Source organism: Stegodyphus dumicola, chromosome 6 (genome assembly GCF_044657685.1).
Source record: "Stegodyphus dumicola isolate Sdum_Otavi_A_Nest chromosome 6, ASM4465768v1".
NCBI lineage: Eukaryota > Metazoa > Arthropoda > Arachnida > Araneae > Eresidae > Stegodyphus > Stegodyphus dumicola.
In genome coordinates, this window is record NC_140773.1 from 176,944,691 (window position 1) to 176,962,255 (window position 17,565).

At 33.6% G+C, this 17,565-nt stretch overlaps 1 protein-coding gene and 1 non-coding gene across 2 annotated transcripts in view; both read right to left on the reverse strand.

The window, feature by feature from the left end:
• The window catches only part of LOC118191790 (scavenger receptor class B member 1-like), a 63,648-nt gene extending 46,489 nt beyond the window's left edge, over nt 1-17,159 (reverse strand). Inside the window, exon 1 of the mRNA XM_085819196.1 lies at nt 17,048-17,159. The gene's annotated coding sequence lies outside the window, so the exon portion shown is untranslated. The remainder of the gene's footprint in view (nt 1-17,047) is intronic.
• Nucleotides 6,537-6,610, reverse strand: TRNAI-GAU (transfer RNA isoleucine (anticodon GAU)). The gene has a single exon. It is a non-coding gene; the product is annotated as a tRNA-Ile (tRNA).
• Nucleotides 17,160-17,565: the final 406 nt, after the last annotated feature.

Genomic DNA, 17,565 nt, shown 5'->3' on the forward strand with positions numbered 1-17,565 from the left:
TTTGTAGCGTTGATCGCAACTGCGGAATTATTACTGGCGATAAGTTACGTGCTGCCACGCATCTCTTTAAAAAGTCCCATACATGTTTAATGGTATTTAGATCCGAAGACCTTGTCGGCCAATCCATCGTTCAATATCGTCACTCTCCAACAGCTCTTCGACAGAATTGTGCGATAAGATGGAGCGTTGTCATCTATGAAGAGGATCCATAGCATCCATAGTACCTAATAACCGAGGACCCATAGCACCCCTGAAAAGACGCACAGAAGGAAGGAGAACGTCGTTACAAAAGCGGGTTCCGGTGACTGAACCTCCTTGGAAGATGTGAAGGTCAACACGGCTACCAAACACGATGCCTCCACAAACGAGAACCGAGAGCTCTAAAGCGGTCCCTTTCAATGATGTTAGAAGGGTTTTTACGTGTTCCCCGCTCTCTCCAGATGTGTATGTGTCTAAAAGCGCTACTCAGATTAAATCTGCTTTTGTAAGAGTACTCAACTCCATTGATTATCTGTACAATTCTGGTATTCCCTGCACCATAGAAAACGCCTTTTCCGATGAGCAGTAGTTAATATCATACATCGTACAGATAATCGTTCAAACATACCACCAATGTACATCCTCGTGGCCACAGTAAAACGCGATGTTAGACGTTCAATCGCCTGTTCTAAGTGTCATGAGATTTCTCCCGCTGTATGCGCCTGTTCCTTCTTACCTGTAGGGCAATGTACCGATCGTCCGCTGCCGTAGCTGCTCGTGAACGACCACTGCTGAACCATCGGACAGCTATTCCTCTAGGATGAAATGCGCTCCAATGTCGCAAAATGATGTTGTGAGCAGTCTCGAACTCCGCAGCCACACTTGCCACACTGCGACTTCCCTCAAGCTGTCTAATGATTTGACCTAGGGTAAAATCAGCTAAATATTCTCTAACAGATTGATTGTTGGATATTTCACACTGAGGCAGCAATTAGTCGTCGTTTAAACTGATATACGCCGTGCAATAGTTTCCTAGAAATGCTCAGCTTACACCACCAGCAATCTGTATCCGACACTCCCCCATTAAGTATAGCTGCATATATGCGCCTCTGCTACCGTACCTAACTCAATATCCTGATTGATCTTTTAGTCCGCTCTGCCTTTAGTTCCGCTGATAAGTTAATTTTTCAACTTCGTCCTTAGTTATTGCACACCAATCTATTTACGTGCCACGATGTGTGCTTAAGTTGCTATGTTGTAATCACCTTAGAGTAGTCTGATCATATTTTACCATTTTGAACTGGATAGTATTGTTTTCTACTCTGCCGTTCCGAAATTTCGGTAAATTAATAATAAGAACATGGGGAATGTAAGCAAAACTTCCAAGAAAAGAAATACAAAGGAATTTTATTGAAAAAGTAGCGTGGAACACAATGCAAGAGACGGCCAAAACATGCATGTGGCAGGTGTCCAGCAAGAAACATCCAGCCTTTAGTAGGATATATGATGCTGTGCTCTGACTGCTGAGCAGTTTTCACATCGTCTGTCCATGCTTAGTATGAGGTTCTAAATGAGTTGTTGAGGTATTACTGCTCAATCCTTTTGTTTATCCTGTTTTTAGTCACAAACCTACTAACTTGCTTGCATATCGTCAATCATAAATTATCGTTCATAACCCGTAATCCTATATCAGAAATCTACCTACGTTTGGCAGTCTTTGTTATTATTTTATTCCTCAAGAAAAATGTCCTGTTACGTTGCAAGACCCTTGCTAGAAATAGTGGTTGTCATTTGCAATAGAAATATCTGCATGAATGATCTGCATGATATCTGCAAGAATGAGTAGGAAATATCTGCATTTCAAACACACATTTCTTCAATAAGAAAAGACAGCATCTCTACTACAGAAGCAAATCTTAAGAATTTAGAGATAAGAAAAAGTGAATTCTGATACAAGGGCTGACAATAAACAACTAAAATCGTTGGTGGATTCAGAAGAAAATGAGGTTAAACTTCTGAAATAGATGAGAATTTTTATGAAAACAACTTGGAATATACCAACAAGTAGAATTTAGGAAACACTGAGATCTTCATTCCAGTAGGTTTCACTAGTGAAGACACCTAAATGTAAAGAAGTGCAAGAGAGACCAAGTGGGGTCTCACCCACCGAATAGACCCACCGAAATAGAAGAAACTCGTATATTCGATCAGTAGGACCTGATAATTACAAAGGAGGGGGTTACACGGAACAAAGACGACATTCGCATATCAAGCAGATGTGCACAGAACAGATATTTTTTTAAATATACCAAAGAGGACTAGATTTTCAAACTTTTGTGACAATATAAATTCATTCTTTTGGCTTCCAAGAAGTATTGCAGCTGCTAAAATAATGAATATTTTCATATTTTCTCTTATGCTATATATATATATATATATATACAGAAAGGAGGGAGAAATTATCTTATAGCGTATTTTCTCGAATACTATACAAAAGCTCACTCAGTTCAGGATCTGTAAGTTTTGCAGAAATTAAGGGGAAAAATAATAATCATTTTCAATGGTGCAAGAAAAAGATTATTTCATTTTCAGAGTAGGGGGATTTAGTGGGTGGTTTGTAAAGTTACCGATTTCCAATTTGTGAAAATGACTCGTAGATTTGGTTTAAACAAAATAGCTTTACTACATTAGAGCTGTCGAGTAAAACTGAATTCAGAAAATTTTCGAATTCTAACTTTTACTTTAATTTAACCTAAGTTTAAATAGTAAGAGCAGAAACTGATTTCAAAACACTTCTTCCAGAAAATCCCTCATAAAAATATTCTTTTTTAAGATGGGGAAAGCGAAAAGAATTTTTCAGATTTTCAAGAATTTTATGTATAAGAATTAAAAAAAAAAAAAAAAAAAAAAAAAGTCCTTTAATAATTGTTTCATTAATAAGATGCTGCAAAATTATCAAAGTTCTCTCAGTAATAACGCGGGATAGCAAAATATTTGGAAAAACTTAAGATATGTTAATTATCTGTGATTTGGAGAATTTAAAATAAACTTCGAATTTTTTACCGAAGGCAAGATTTATTAACTCTTTGTAAGAAAGAACAGTGTGCCTAGTAGGAAATAAAGGATTGTGCTACAGAAGAGTATTGAAAATTATTTCCACACAGTGGTGAATGTAAAACCCCCATGAATTTTATCATGACCAAGAGTCAACTTTGGGTACTTTATACGTAACGATACGAGTCTCCCGGCTTTGCCCCAATTTTGATGAAGGAAACGGATCTGAGGGTCTTTTATCCCTTTTCCTCTACCATCAGGCACTCCAGAAGCCTTTAGCTGGGGAACATTTTAAGTGCCAACATCCCGCAAACGTATTGTCCACTTACAAACATCTATGCCTTTTCGGCGTTCGAACCATGAGCAGGAAGCTGTCTGCTCTGCCACCACGCAAGAGGATGGCAGATTATTTTTAATGGATGAATGCGATATATTTTAATGATATAATTTTTTTTATACACTGCTCATTGAAAAAGCAAGTTGTAAAAATATTACTGCAGATTGTTCCTTAATGACAGATATTTCTGCGAAGAGCAATACAGGTTTCATATAACTCAGCGGATTGCAGAAATGAAATATTTAGAACACGATAAACAAAATCATAAACGAATTTGTTTGCTTTTTGATGGAGGAGGGAATCCACTCAACCAACCGACAAACTTCTATGTAGTGAATTCCATTTCATATTAACACGGCACAATATTCTGAGTTATAAGCAACATCGTTTTGATATCATTAAGGACTGAGTTCTTAGAACACGCTATTTTCCCATTAACTTTTTGCTGCAGTTTAAAGGATATAACACACACAGAGATACTAGATATTTTTTGAAATTTATATACATATTTCATATCTCGATTATTTAACCAATAATAGCAAAATGAAATTTTTGTAAAATTCGAAATGAAAGCATTGATTATTAAAAACAGCTTTGATAGAAATGCAGTAATCACAAAAGATCCTTCTTCAAAACACATCTTAGATAAAGATTTCTTGAGAAAATATGCATATTATTCCACATACGTATGCGTTCTACTACTCCCGTTATTAAGTAAACAAACAGTTTTTAGTATATCTTCAGGGACCGTGTTAAATTTTTAGTTAATTAAGGAAAATTTTCTGTTTCTTAAAAAAGTAGGAAATATTACGTAAAAGATTAAAGCACACTACGAAAGAAGATGAGTATCTACGCGGATGAAAAGCATATCGCAATGGAAATGGAGACATCGTAAAAAGTATAGCAATTTAAGTCTCATTTGTCACGCATGAATAGCAGGATTTTGTATATCATCTTTATAATGTTTCCATGGTGTTCCTGAAATTTATATTAACATGTAAACCAATTTATAGTTTCAATAAATGCAACCAGACTGTTACTTAAATAAACGGAAGAGCGGTTCCAGTAGTATGTTTCCCATTAGAGCTAATTTCCTTCACACGATTTTCTTTAGGAAGTTTCATCAAGCACATCGAGCTAGACGCCTGATGTCATGCCCCAATTGAAATGGTGCTTCAAGCAGCGCTTGGAACAGATTTTTGATTGCTTTTTCATTTAAGTGTTACAAGGATTTTAAACGTATCCTTTCTATCAATTAAATATGACAGTAGAATGAAATGGGATCATAATTCAAATCCCTATTATAATCTTTTCTTTTTTTTTTCTCTTTCTTTTTTTTAAAATTGGAACTTGAACTCAATATTAAAACATCATAAGGGCAGACAGGCGAGAACGAAGAAAAATTTCTTCACTACAGTTTCCGTTTTATTATTATCCGTTTTACCTGTAATAATTTCAATTTCCATTTATTATTATTATTTATTAAATTAAACATTAGATAAATAACGACATTCAGAGAGGCTAAGGTTTTGCTGTAATGTCTGATATTAATTATCAGACTAACCACATTCTTCAATTAATTATAAAAAAAAAAAAAAAAAGGAAAGAGGGATTTAATTTGCGGAGTACCTCAAAATTGGGAAGTATTTTACCTCTGTTCATTTCAGTATCCAGTAAATAATTAAGTTAACAAACTTTGTAGAGACATTAGATATTTTTTTGGAAGCAGGAGAAGTTAAAAATTGAGCAACGCCTTCGCCGGGAATCTAACCACAGACCTCTGGAAATACGCCCCGAGCGTGCAGACCCCCACACTAAGAAGGCGGGAGAAATACCGTATATACTCTCCCTTTTAAAGGGCGACTGATGTTTTTTAGGGTACCCAATCGCCAAATCCTGGGTGTGGAGAACCCTCATCCACTACTCTTTTAGTTCAGGAGCCACTGTACAAACATTAGGTATTTTTATGGAAGCAGGAGAAGTGAAAAATGAGCAACGCCTTCGCCGAAAATCGAATCACGGACCTCTGGAAATACGCGCCCAGCGTGCAGACCACCACACTACGAAGGCATGCTAAGAAGACGGGAGAAATACCTTATAACTTTATGACACTTTCACTTTCTCTTGATCTAGATGTACATATTGATTTAAATAAAACATAATTATGTTTATAACATTTCCACTACTCAGCTATCAAAACGAAATCAGCGAAGGTCAACCAATTTTGAATGCTTACCAGCCGCCTTGGCAGTTAATAAACGTTAGCAAGAACAATGGCAGCAGTCCCTTATCTTCCCACGTGCTCGACTTGGCCCAATATTACTTTACTTCTGAAACCGATTACAGGCAGCTTGCAAGGGCTTTCAGCTAAGAAGCGATGTCTTTATAGTGAAGTTTCAAAGAGAAATTGACTCATACTCATGTATGGGATTCTACACAACCTACCTGTTCGTTGGCAGTCAATCTCAGAACAATTGTTAATGCTCAGCTGTCTTATCCACTGAGCCACTGACTGACTTCTGAAGTTAAAATCCAAGTTGAAGGACTGCGTTTTGACTTCGTACAGGACATTCAGACCGAATCGCACAGGGCTAGATACAGTTCAATTAAAACTTTCAGACAAGAGAAATTGACTCATACTCATGTATGGGATTCCACACAACCTACCTGTTCGTTGGCAGTCAATCTCAGAACGATTGTTAATGCTCAGCTGTCTTATCCACTGAGCCACTGACTGACTTCTGAAGTTAAAATCCAAGTTGAAGGACTGCGTTTTGACTTCGTACAGGACATTCAGACCGAATCGCACAGGGCTAGATACAGTTCAATTAAAACTTTCAGACAGCAGTTCAGTTATAATGCAAACGAAAACTACTTTGAAGGGAATGGACTTTTCAAACTGTAGTTAATTTTTTCTTCTTTTTTTAATGGCCGGCACTAGTCGTTTTAGACTTTCGCCGCAACTAAGGCCAGAAGCGGCGGGAGCTTTTATTATGGAGGCACTTAATAGGTGGCACTTAATAAAAAACTTATAAAAATAGGCACTTAATAAAAAAAACCTTTGCGTCTTTGGTAACTATTCGCATAACTTTATAACGAATAAAATTAATATTTTGTAGAGACATTAGGATTTTTTTTTCCAGCAAGATAGAAGAAATTTAGCAAACGCCTTCGCCGGGAATCGAACCACGGACCTCTGGAATATCGGCCCAGCGTGAAGAACCACTACACCACGAAGGCACGCTAGGAAGGCGGGCGAAATACCTTATAATCTAAATTAAAAAAAATTAGTGTTGTTACTCTAGACCAGTGCCTGTTAGCGTAAGTGAATCCGTGGGTAATGCCTATTTTGAAAAAAACTGGGGTCATATTTCTTAGGCTTGGTCATTGTGTCCAAGCTCAGGCTTAGGCGCCCCGAATTTTAAAGCATGTTAAATCATTTGATAACTTCTCACTTTTCTCCATTGAAAACAGGAGAATTAAGCAATTAGAGGAGGGGTGAAAGGATGCTATGTTTCAGAGTTCTAGACAGCCTTAATCGCGCCCCTATCATATCCGCTTACCTGGAAGCGTTTGAAATACCTAGAAATAATTTTATAACGATACTGTAATAAATTTAGCAACCGCATCAATATATTACATGAAAAAAAAAAAAAAGCATAGTGCTGTACATTTACTTCTCCTTATATCATTCCTAATATCATTTTCGTAAAATAAAATTTTTAGCACTGCTATTTTAACTTTCGGAAAAACGAAGAAATCACCTACAGATTGTTGAAATAATGCTTTACGTATAATAACAACCGTAATACCAATATGCTTCTAAATTTGAACCAAGTATATTCATTTCATTGATTGTTAAATTTGTATAGCACTGCATTAATTATCATATTATTACTATTTTTTATTTTGTAGCTACATGAATAAGTACTTTGTTTACAAAGAAATTAAAACACTTTGTTACTAATTATTAACACTGGTAATGTTTTTTGCAAAATTTACTAAATGTTAAACTAATCCTCATTTATTACAATTAATTAATTGAAAAAGTTTAACTAAATTATACAATAAACATAAAAGGAGCAGTAAATGATTTGAGGATAAAGCACGATAGTACTAAATGAAAAGATTAGCGCAAAATGCTGCTAAATCATAATTTAATTAAAAAAATTGTATAACAGTAATGAAAAAATGCTTGCATGTTAGTATATAAAATGGAAGGTAAAACAAAAACAAAATACGAAAGAAAAATGTATTAGTTTAAATATAAATTTACATATATATATATTCATACATAGGTAATGATACGCTCATCCCTTAAAAAATTTCAAACAGGGCATTAATAAATTAAAAAAATATATATATATCTAGGAATACTTTTAAATTTAAATTTAAACAAATTAAATTTAAATTTTAACAAACACATATAAAAGTAAAAAAGCAAATTTAAAGCCCCCCCCCCAAAAAAATTTAAAAAAATATAAAAGATTTAATTATAGAACTAATCTATACTATTTAGACGGAAGGTTGTCTACCTAGGGGAGGGACTCCTTCCTGCAAAACTTCTGAGGCTAACATGATCACATTCACAATATAAACGAGAAAAACAGCGAAAACGTTCATGTAACCAGTAACCAAATCAGCCAGATCGAACTACCATTACAAAGGGCCTTCAAATTACCTTAATAGGCCACATTTAGGCTTCTATTCTAAGGTTGAATTTTAAGACCAGAACACCAACAACTCAGTTCACTAAGCACATATTTCAGTTAACTTTCGCAGAAAGGTGAAGGCAGAATAAATATGAATGTGATTTTTAATCTCTAAAAAATTTCAAATTTTGGTGTTAAGATGAGAGTTTAATTTCTAAAATTAAGACTAAAGAATACCCCCAAAAAGTAAATTAAGAAATAAAGAATGAATAATTAAAATAAATAAATAGTAATTAAGAGATGCAGAAATTAATAAGAATATAACAAATTGATTTGTAAGGATTATCTTGATTTATCTAACAGTTAAATTTTGACTTAAAGTTACGTTCCTATCCTTCCTTAATTTCAAGCTTATGACTTTCGGCCAGAACGTATTTTTAGAATCGCGTTTGAATGCAGATGCATTTAACTGAGAAGTTCTACTGATTTCGTTAGAGCCAGTGATTCTGACTATCGCGCGTTTACCTTTTTAGGCTACGTTCGACCGTACTTTAGGCCCTTGATAACTTCGCGTTAAGGGGCCAACTTTAATTAGCGTTTTAATTAGCGTTAAGGGGCCAACTCTGTTAGAATCTTGATGGCTTCGGCTATATCGTTTTAGTTAAGTTTCAGTTCTTATTAGTTTCCCAAGTTCAAGCTTGAGTGTAGGCTTTATTGTAATTCGTAAGGAGGAGTCGTCTGTTAAAACTTTATTGGAATAATAAAGGGTAATTTCAACCTTCTTACGTTTTGTTCTCTCTCTCACGAACTCAAGCGATTATTCGCTTATCAGTTCTTAAGATTCCTCAACTTTAGCTATAGATTAAAACACCTAGGAATCATACAAATTATAAAATAATTTAATGTATTCTTACTAAATAAAAATAAATAAATAAAATTATAATAATAACAAAATATAATAAAAATCTCTCATATATATATATATGAATATTTGTTTGCTTGCCTTTTATACAAATCTACATTTTCCGATCTTTATTATTTTTTTACTTGTCCTACTCGACCTTCAAAACAAGAGGAAGATCACTGTCTAAATAAGAATTCTCAAAAATCAGCTCATGGAGTATGCACTCTTTATATACATACAGTGTCTCACAAAAGTGATGGGACACTTGTGCTTTACAAAAGGAAACTTAATAAAATAAATTAAAAAAACATGCAAAAATTTTCTGTGGGTGTGCTTCATACTTAAATTTAGTAACAATTATTACATAACATACATTTTCTCAAAATATTAAAATATTAATTTAAAATAAAATTGTTTAAAACAATTTTATTTTTATTAAAGAATGGTTCACAAAAGTGATGGGATTTTTTGCTCATGGTTCACATAAGTGATGGGACACCATTAGATACTACTACGTACTACAATAAAAATATTTTTTTTTGTTTTTATTTTTACTCAAAAGCAATTGGCAATAATTTATAAAATCATCTGCAGTATTTCTCTCCAGTTTGTTTTGTAATTTTTGTGTTTTTTAGCTCTGTGCAGCCATGAATGCTAAACGAAAAGAAACTTTACCTGAAATTCGAAAATTAGTTATTAATTTGCATATTGAACCTATTACAGAAACTCCTAAAACAGTTAACTTGAGTCATTCAACAGTTTACAATATCATTAAACGATATAAAAAGGATCATATGATTCAGGATAAAAGAAGACCTGGCCGACCATCAAAGCTATGCAATGGAATAAAGCGAATTATCGTTTGAAATATTAAAAAAAATCCAAGAATGAGTGCTCCCAAAGTTGCTGCTGATTTACAAGCATTATGTGGAGTAATTGTTAAACCTGAGACTATTAGAAGAGTAATTCGATCTGCTGGATATCACGGTATAGCAGCCAGGAAAAAATTCTTCCTAAGTGAAAAGAATAGAAAACTCAGACTGGCTTTCGCAAAATCCAACATAAATAAAAATTCTGATTACTGGAATGAAGTTATATTTGCTGATGAGAGCAAGTTTAATATATTTGAATCTTGGTGTGGAGAAAACCCAGGGAAGAATTTCGAAAACAGAACTTGGTGCCAACAGTAAAACATGGTGGAGGAGGAGTTATCGTATGGGAGTGTATGTCGTCCACTGGAGTTTGTACTCTTGTTTTTATTGACAGTATAATGGATCAGTACAAGTATATTGACATTTTAAATAAAAATTTGAAATCTTCAGCGCGAAAATTGAACCTTCATAAGGATTTTAAATTCTACCAGGACAATGACCCCACGCACATTGCTTTGAACATTAGACTCTGGCTGCTGTATAACTGTCCTGAAATAATAAAAACACCACCACAATCTCCAGACTTAAATCCCATACAGAATATTTGGCAAAAATTGGAATCAAGAATTCGCAAACACACCATTTCTTCAAAACAACAATTAAAATCGGTGCTTCAAGAAGAATGGGGTAAAATCACTCCAGAAATCACAAAAAAATTAGTCGAATCCATCCCAAGAAGATTAAATCATGTTTTAAAAGTAAAAGGAAATCCAACAAAATATTAAAACCTTTTAAAAAGTAAAATTTTTGGATAAATACTTGATGGAAAAGTAAGTGTCCCATCACTTATGTGAGCCATTTTTTGCTCTTCTAAACAATTGTATTTTTATTAAATTAATATTTTAATATTTTGAGAAAATGCATGTTATGTAATAATTGTTACTAAATTTAAGAATGAAACAAACCCACGAAAAATTTTTACATGTCTTTTTAATTTATTTTACTACAGTTTTCTTTTGTAAAGCACAAGTGTCCCATCACTTTTGTGAGACACTGTATATTTTACGCTAATTTAATGAACTTTTGATTAAAAACTCAGCGATTTAAAAGTTCTGCTTTGCCACTTTGCAAAGCGTAAGATGCTTCAAATTTAATCAGAAAACTCCGCGATAGGAAAATAAAATTGTGCTGCCACTCGGGGAAACGCAGTTACATATATTTATCACGAATTTAATAGACAAACTCGGCTATTTAAGAGAAATGTGTTGCCATTGCCCAAATTAATATATTTTAAATTGTGTTTTCGTTCTGCAAAGTGTAAAATATTTAATTTTTCCCGTATTAACATGCGTGACATTGCATCACATGCATTTTCTTTGCTTTTTGAAAATGCATTTGTATCAGTCGTCACTAAACATTGCTTTCGCTGTGAGATCAATTATGCCATCTAGACGAAAATCGAATGCTTGATCTAAGCCTCACGCACGAAAGAAAAAGGCATCACGAGCTTCAGAAATGATTTAGCAACAGAAGCAAGGCTGGAAAACGTTTAAGTACGCGCTGCTCAAGTCCGTTCGTATGAAACAAACGTGCAAGGAGAGGCAGAACTGGGAAACGTATGAGTACGCACTACTCAAGGCCGTTCGTCTGAAACAGACGAGCAACAGGAAGCAAGACTGGTAAACTTTCGAGTGCGCACTGTTCGATCCAGACGAACACTGCACGCTGATTTAAATCTTGGTGCATTCCATTACGATGTTAATTATGATTACAGTCTGGCCCGGTGGTGCAGTGGCTAGCTGCATCGCGCAGCAGCACCACAGGTCCGGAGTTTGATTCCCGGGCTGAGCAAGGTCAACTCAGGGTCGATAAAATGAGTACCAAGTTCGCTTGGGGACTAAACACTGGGGATCCTGCGACAAGCTGACCACTTGTTCAGAGCATATGCTTACGCACCCCAGGGCATACGGTCAAGAAAGCAGATTTCGGCCACTGCAGGCCTTGGCCCATTATAGGGTTGCTATACCACTGAGTTTTTTAGTTTTAGTTTATTTGAATATAAAATAGGTATCAAACTTCATTTTTGCTGCGTACTGAAGAGTAAAATTTGATCGAAATTAAAATCCAATTATAGTACAACATTATATATTATCCTTCATAATTTATAATATTCTTTATCAACTGGATACCATGCGGTAAGATTTCAGAGCTCTGATTATCAAAAATCTTCCCTCTCATATTTAAATACATTTTATGTCTTTCCTAATGACAATCATATCAGATCCAATAGTCAGCATTAACACTAGCGTTTCTAAATGCCAAGAGTGAAACCTCATGGCGGACGTCCTCTGTTGAATATTATTTCCGAAAATAATCATTGTTTCTGATAACATAAACAAACATGGTAATGAGTAGCATTTCCATAAGGCGACTTGAAAAGTTCAGAACCCACCAGGGCTGGATTTACGTATAACCTACACAAGCTATAGCTTAGGGCCCCCACTCTTTTGGGGGCCCCCTAAAAATTAAAACATAGTATAAATAGTATTCAAATATATTATAACAGACTTATAAAGGGCCCCATATCTTAAATAGCTTAGGGCTTTATCAAGTCTAAATCTGGTTCTGGAACCCATCATAACCATTAGCAATTGTTTTAGAGAAGCTTATCACTGTATTGTTATTCAGTTTCAAGGTAAAAGGCAGCCGAAGTGCTTAGGAGTTCCCAGTGAGAATCGCAGTTTTTGCTATTACTGTAGAGGAGAAGTGTACTTCTGAATTGAAATATGGAGCATTCTGTGGGCTCATAAAATTAAGTACTGGTTAGAAATGCGGAAAGAAGATTTTTTTTTTTTTTTTTTTTTTTTTTAACACCAGGCTTGTATTTAAAACAAAGAAATGAAAAATGATAAGGGTGTTCGAGATTACACACGCACAGAGTATGCGCGTGCAAAAGAAAAAGAGGGGGGGGGAGAGAAAAACAGCGCATGGAGATGCTGATGCACTGTCAAGAAGCTTGTATAAACTTGCCTCAAGGCAGATGAAAAACTTGTGTAAGAAATTCCACGTGGTCCGGCAGGTCAGTGCCATTTTCATCACACCACAGGAAAACTTTTGAGAAACGAGTATGCACGCAGGGTCTAAAGATCCAGTTTTTGAGGTCAATAATAGGAATCAAAGAAGAACAGAATGAAAGACTTGGCTGAAAGTACGTATTTTCGAAAGTGACAGTAAGGCATTAACAGCTGTCTTTGGCTTTCGAAGCATTGTTCTCAAAATTATAGATTCTTGGTTTTAACCTCTTGCGTTATCAAATGTAATTACTTTCTGTCTCTTTAAATTATTACTTTCAGCATTAAGACCACTAATCCCTGAGGGATTAAGAGCACTGGATATTGGTAACACGAACCTGGACCAGCGAATTGGTCAGATGAGTGCTTTTATAGTTTTTGCCAACTGAAATTTTAAATAGAAATTTATAAAATAAAATTAAAAAATAAATAAATAAATAATAATAATAATAAAAAAGAAGCACTTAAAAAAAAAAGTCTTTCAAGAAGACGTTTTTTCCTTAAGCAGATAGTCCCAGCTGCCTTATCAGTTGGACTAATACATTTTCCAATATTTTCTGTAGTATGCGTTTAGAATTCCTGTTTGTTTAGCATTATGGATCATTAGATTTTGAGGATTTACAAATACAATAAAATTAACATTTTGTCTCTAATTTGAGTGACTGTTTGAGAGATACGTGAACAAAAATACGATATTATTTTAAAAACCGTTACTATATAGTCTGAGTAACGTAAATCTAGACAAAAGAGACATTAGTCTTCTCATCCGAAAAGTCAGCATAGATGCGCTGATTATGTGATCTCATAAAAATTTAACTCATCTTTCAGCTTTCTCCTAAGATATGGAAAAACAATGGATGTTATCTTCCTAGAAGGGATGCCTCAGCAGGGGAATTTTTAAAGGCAATCGTCCACATTGTCCATTAGTTATGGATAAAAACATGAAAACTACATAATAAGTGCACCGTTTACAAGAACAGAAATGAATTTATTGTTCAATGGTCTTATTTACTCTACCATTGATAGATATTTTCTGTACGATGTGATTAGGTAAGGATGATTTAAAGTACAGAATAATAAAATTTTCTGATCTCATAGCAAATACATAGCATAGCATAAATTTGCATACATTGCATAGCATATATTCATAGAAAAAATTTGATTTTGTATAAATTTTATGCACATTTTCGTGTGAAATAGTTTCTAATCACAAACTTTATTTTTTTGCCCAGAGTGTTATAACAAATTTTAGCATTAAGCGGGTAAATAGTTAATTATGAACTACAATTCAATTATTACCTTTTCGTCTGATATCTTACTTTTATGAACGATCGTAAAAATTTCTAGTCTTACAAGAATTATCGATATTTATTCTGGCTGAAAGTTCACATACATTTATAACAGTTTGTGATTATCAATACAGTCTTTGTAACATGTCACGACGCATTATTGGCTACACAAAATGTATAGCAACGATTTTAGTGTGTTTCGGTATAATACTTGCATTGTTTTCCTAATAACATATTCATACGGCAACACGCGGAAACAACATAAAAATACTCGATTTCAGCTCCTAATTTATGAGAAATAATAATTCAAACCTCTTTTTTTTTCTTTTTAATTTCCTAGAAATTTCTTAAAATGTAATTTTCATAATTAACCGAATAGGATTATTACTTAACTAATCGAATTATTATGCTTAACAATTTTTTTTGAAGTTGATATGAAAATGTTAAACTTGCTATGTTTTTATTGGAGTAGCTGATGAAAAGATGATTCATTTGTTAAGTAAAGAAAAAGAATAATGTTGTTTGTTACAGATATTTATAGAAAAAAATGTAATTAGTACATATCTGGCTGTGATATAACAAGTTAAACTTCAACTGCCCAAATTTCTTATCAAACAATATAGATGCTTCGGTTGAGATCAGCTTATCGCATGACTTCCAGTCTTTGACCAAAGGAGGTTTTTTACATTATTCAAGGGATATCTTTTATCTCAACGACCTGCACAGCACGACAACGCACTTTAACAGTGATCAGTAAGCGTACAATAATTTAGGTTCCGAAAACAAGTATATATATTCAACCATATCTCTCCCACAATTCTTCAGATTTGTCCACTTGCGACAAATCTGAAGAATATTTCCAGTGGATTTCTCTTTTCGAAATTAAAATTACTTCTTAAACGAAAATATTTTATGAAACTGAAGAGATTCAAAAAATTGACTTCATAGAGTCTTCGATTAAAACCATTATAAGGCTTTCGTTTCATAACCTGATTGTTCCATTGCTTGTATCAATACAATAAGATAGTATTTTCAGTGGAAGTTCTATAATTTTTTTATTTTTTTAACGAATTTAATCTTGTTACTGTACTAACCGAACTATGTAAGCAAGTAATAGAAATTTTAAGAAGTTTTTGTGGAGAATTTTAAATAACAAATTATTATTTAACACCAGTAAACAAAATAGAGCTGAATTACGAAATGATTACAGACGCCAAAATACCGTTTAACTTAAAATTTGTGTATATTTGACCTTCTACAAAGGTATCTATTAATAGCACATTATTAATTAGAAATCATATTCATACTATAAATAGTAAATAAACATATATTTCGTAAACTATATGCATCATAAGCTGCATTTTTGCAGTAAAGCAAGCTAGAGTAAAGGCAAAATTTTTTAAAGAGAAAATCATTTGCAAAAGAAAATGCTTCTATAGAATTAAAGCATTATTACTCAATATTTTTAGCTCAGTTTGCCCGTTAGCAAGATGAATGATCCGTTTTTCAATATCTGTATTAACACTATATATATATTCTTCAATAACTACTTTAATATTTTAAATAATGTAAAAATGATGACCAACTTCATGAACGGACTGGTCAGGAGTCCATTGACGGACTGGTCAGGAGAGAATGATCAATACCATATGATGTTAAACGCATTTGAACTTAACTGTACTACTAGCAAAAGGAGGTGGCTGCGAAGTTACTAAAATAATGATAATGCTGTGTAATGGAAATAATTTTATGCAAATATAAAAGTACCCATTTTTCTCAGGTGGCTCTCGTTAGGAATAAAATTCGGTGCTTGTTGAACAAATCCTGCAAAATAAATCTTTGCATTATCAGATGCATTTGTGAGAGATCCAAACTTGAAAAACATCAGATACTGTCGTATCGGTCAAGATATCTGATCTTTTGGCCGATTTATTTTAATATTCGTACATATATTTCATTTGCTGTACTTTATTTAATAATTTGTTTACAATTTAACAAACGTATCATTCGTTTTGAAATAGAACTATTATTTAACTACTTGCGCAATTTTATAAGAATTTTAAAGTTTTATAAATAGCCTTGATTCTAGAGCAGTGGTGAAATTTTATAAAATTATTTCCAAGCTCTGTTTAATAGTTACTTACTATACACAAATTTAATCTATACAATCATGTGAAGTAAGATTAACCGTTGGCTCCAAAACTGTTTGCACCTACGCTTGCCGAGGAAAAAAAATACTTTGCTACATGAGACACATAATTTCTTTTTTCCTTTAAATGAAACATTTTTAACCTTATTTTAAGGATTATATTTAAAAACAGCTTTCAACTTTTATTCGTCATAATATTTAGATTAAATTATGATCCTTAATAATTAGGACTCAGCTCAGTTATTCTTATCTATATAAATTATGAAACAGGTGATGCTTTGTATAATCCTTTCCAGTTATTTTTATTTTATCTCATCATTTGCAGATTAAATTATGATCCTTAATAATTAGGACTCAGCTCAGTTATTCTTATCTATACAAATTATGAAACAGGTGATGCTTTGTATAATCCTTTCCAGTTCTTTTTATTTTATCTCATAATCAGATAAATAAAGAACTAATCATTTGAAATCATAAGGCTTCAGATTTTTATCCTATTAGTTGTTATGTAACATTACTAGGTTATGGCAAATAATAAAAAAATGTTATGCCGCCACCTCCCTAAAACAGAGGCATCATTTAATCTTTTAACGAAGCTTGTTCTTTACTTGCAGAAAAAAAATCATTTCTTTTCATTGGGAACATAAGCAATATACTTTACTTTTTGAATTATTTGGGTGAATGAGTCAAAGAATCACATCAAAGGTTTTTTTAAGCAAAAGCAAAAGTTTTCCACTTACCTTACATAAGAGTTGGAAAAGGAGAAAGTGTTTTCAACGTTCTGAATTCGATCTTCCGCGACGCCGATGACACACAGACCTAACATGTTTCTCTAGATCGCGATCTGAATGGCTGCTCGTGCGTGACGTCGATATAATGACCGAATTCGATGATGACTCGTCAAATGTGTTTAAAGCAAAGCAAGCACAACGTAAATTGGCATTCTTCATTCCTTCGGGGTGAAAGAGAATACAAATTCACGGAAATAAGTCAGTTCATTATTTTAGTGCAATTTATTAACAGCAATGTTGAATACGTTCACAGAATTAAGTACATCTTGACTGCTTTTGCAAAGCAAACTTGGAGGAGAGTGGTAGCTGATAACCACTTAAAATTTAGCTTTGCTTGTGAGATCTGTTTGACGGAAGCAAGATCCAATTACGGAAGAAAGTATAGGTTGAAAAAGCTAGTATTTTTTCGGGATCTATATATACTTTTATTGTATCTCATGAATAAGAAACGCTACCGTGATGCATTA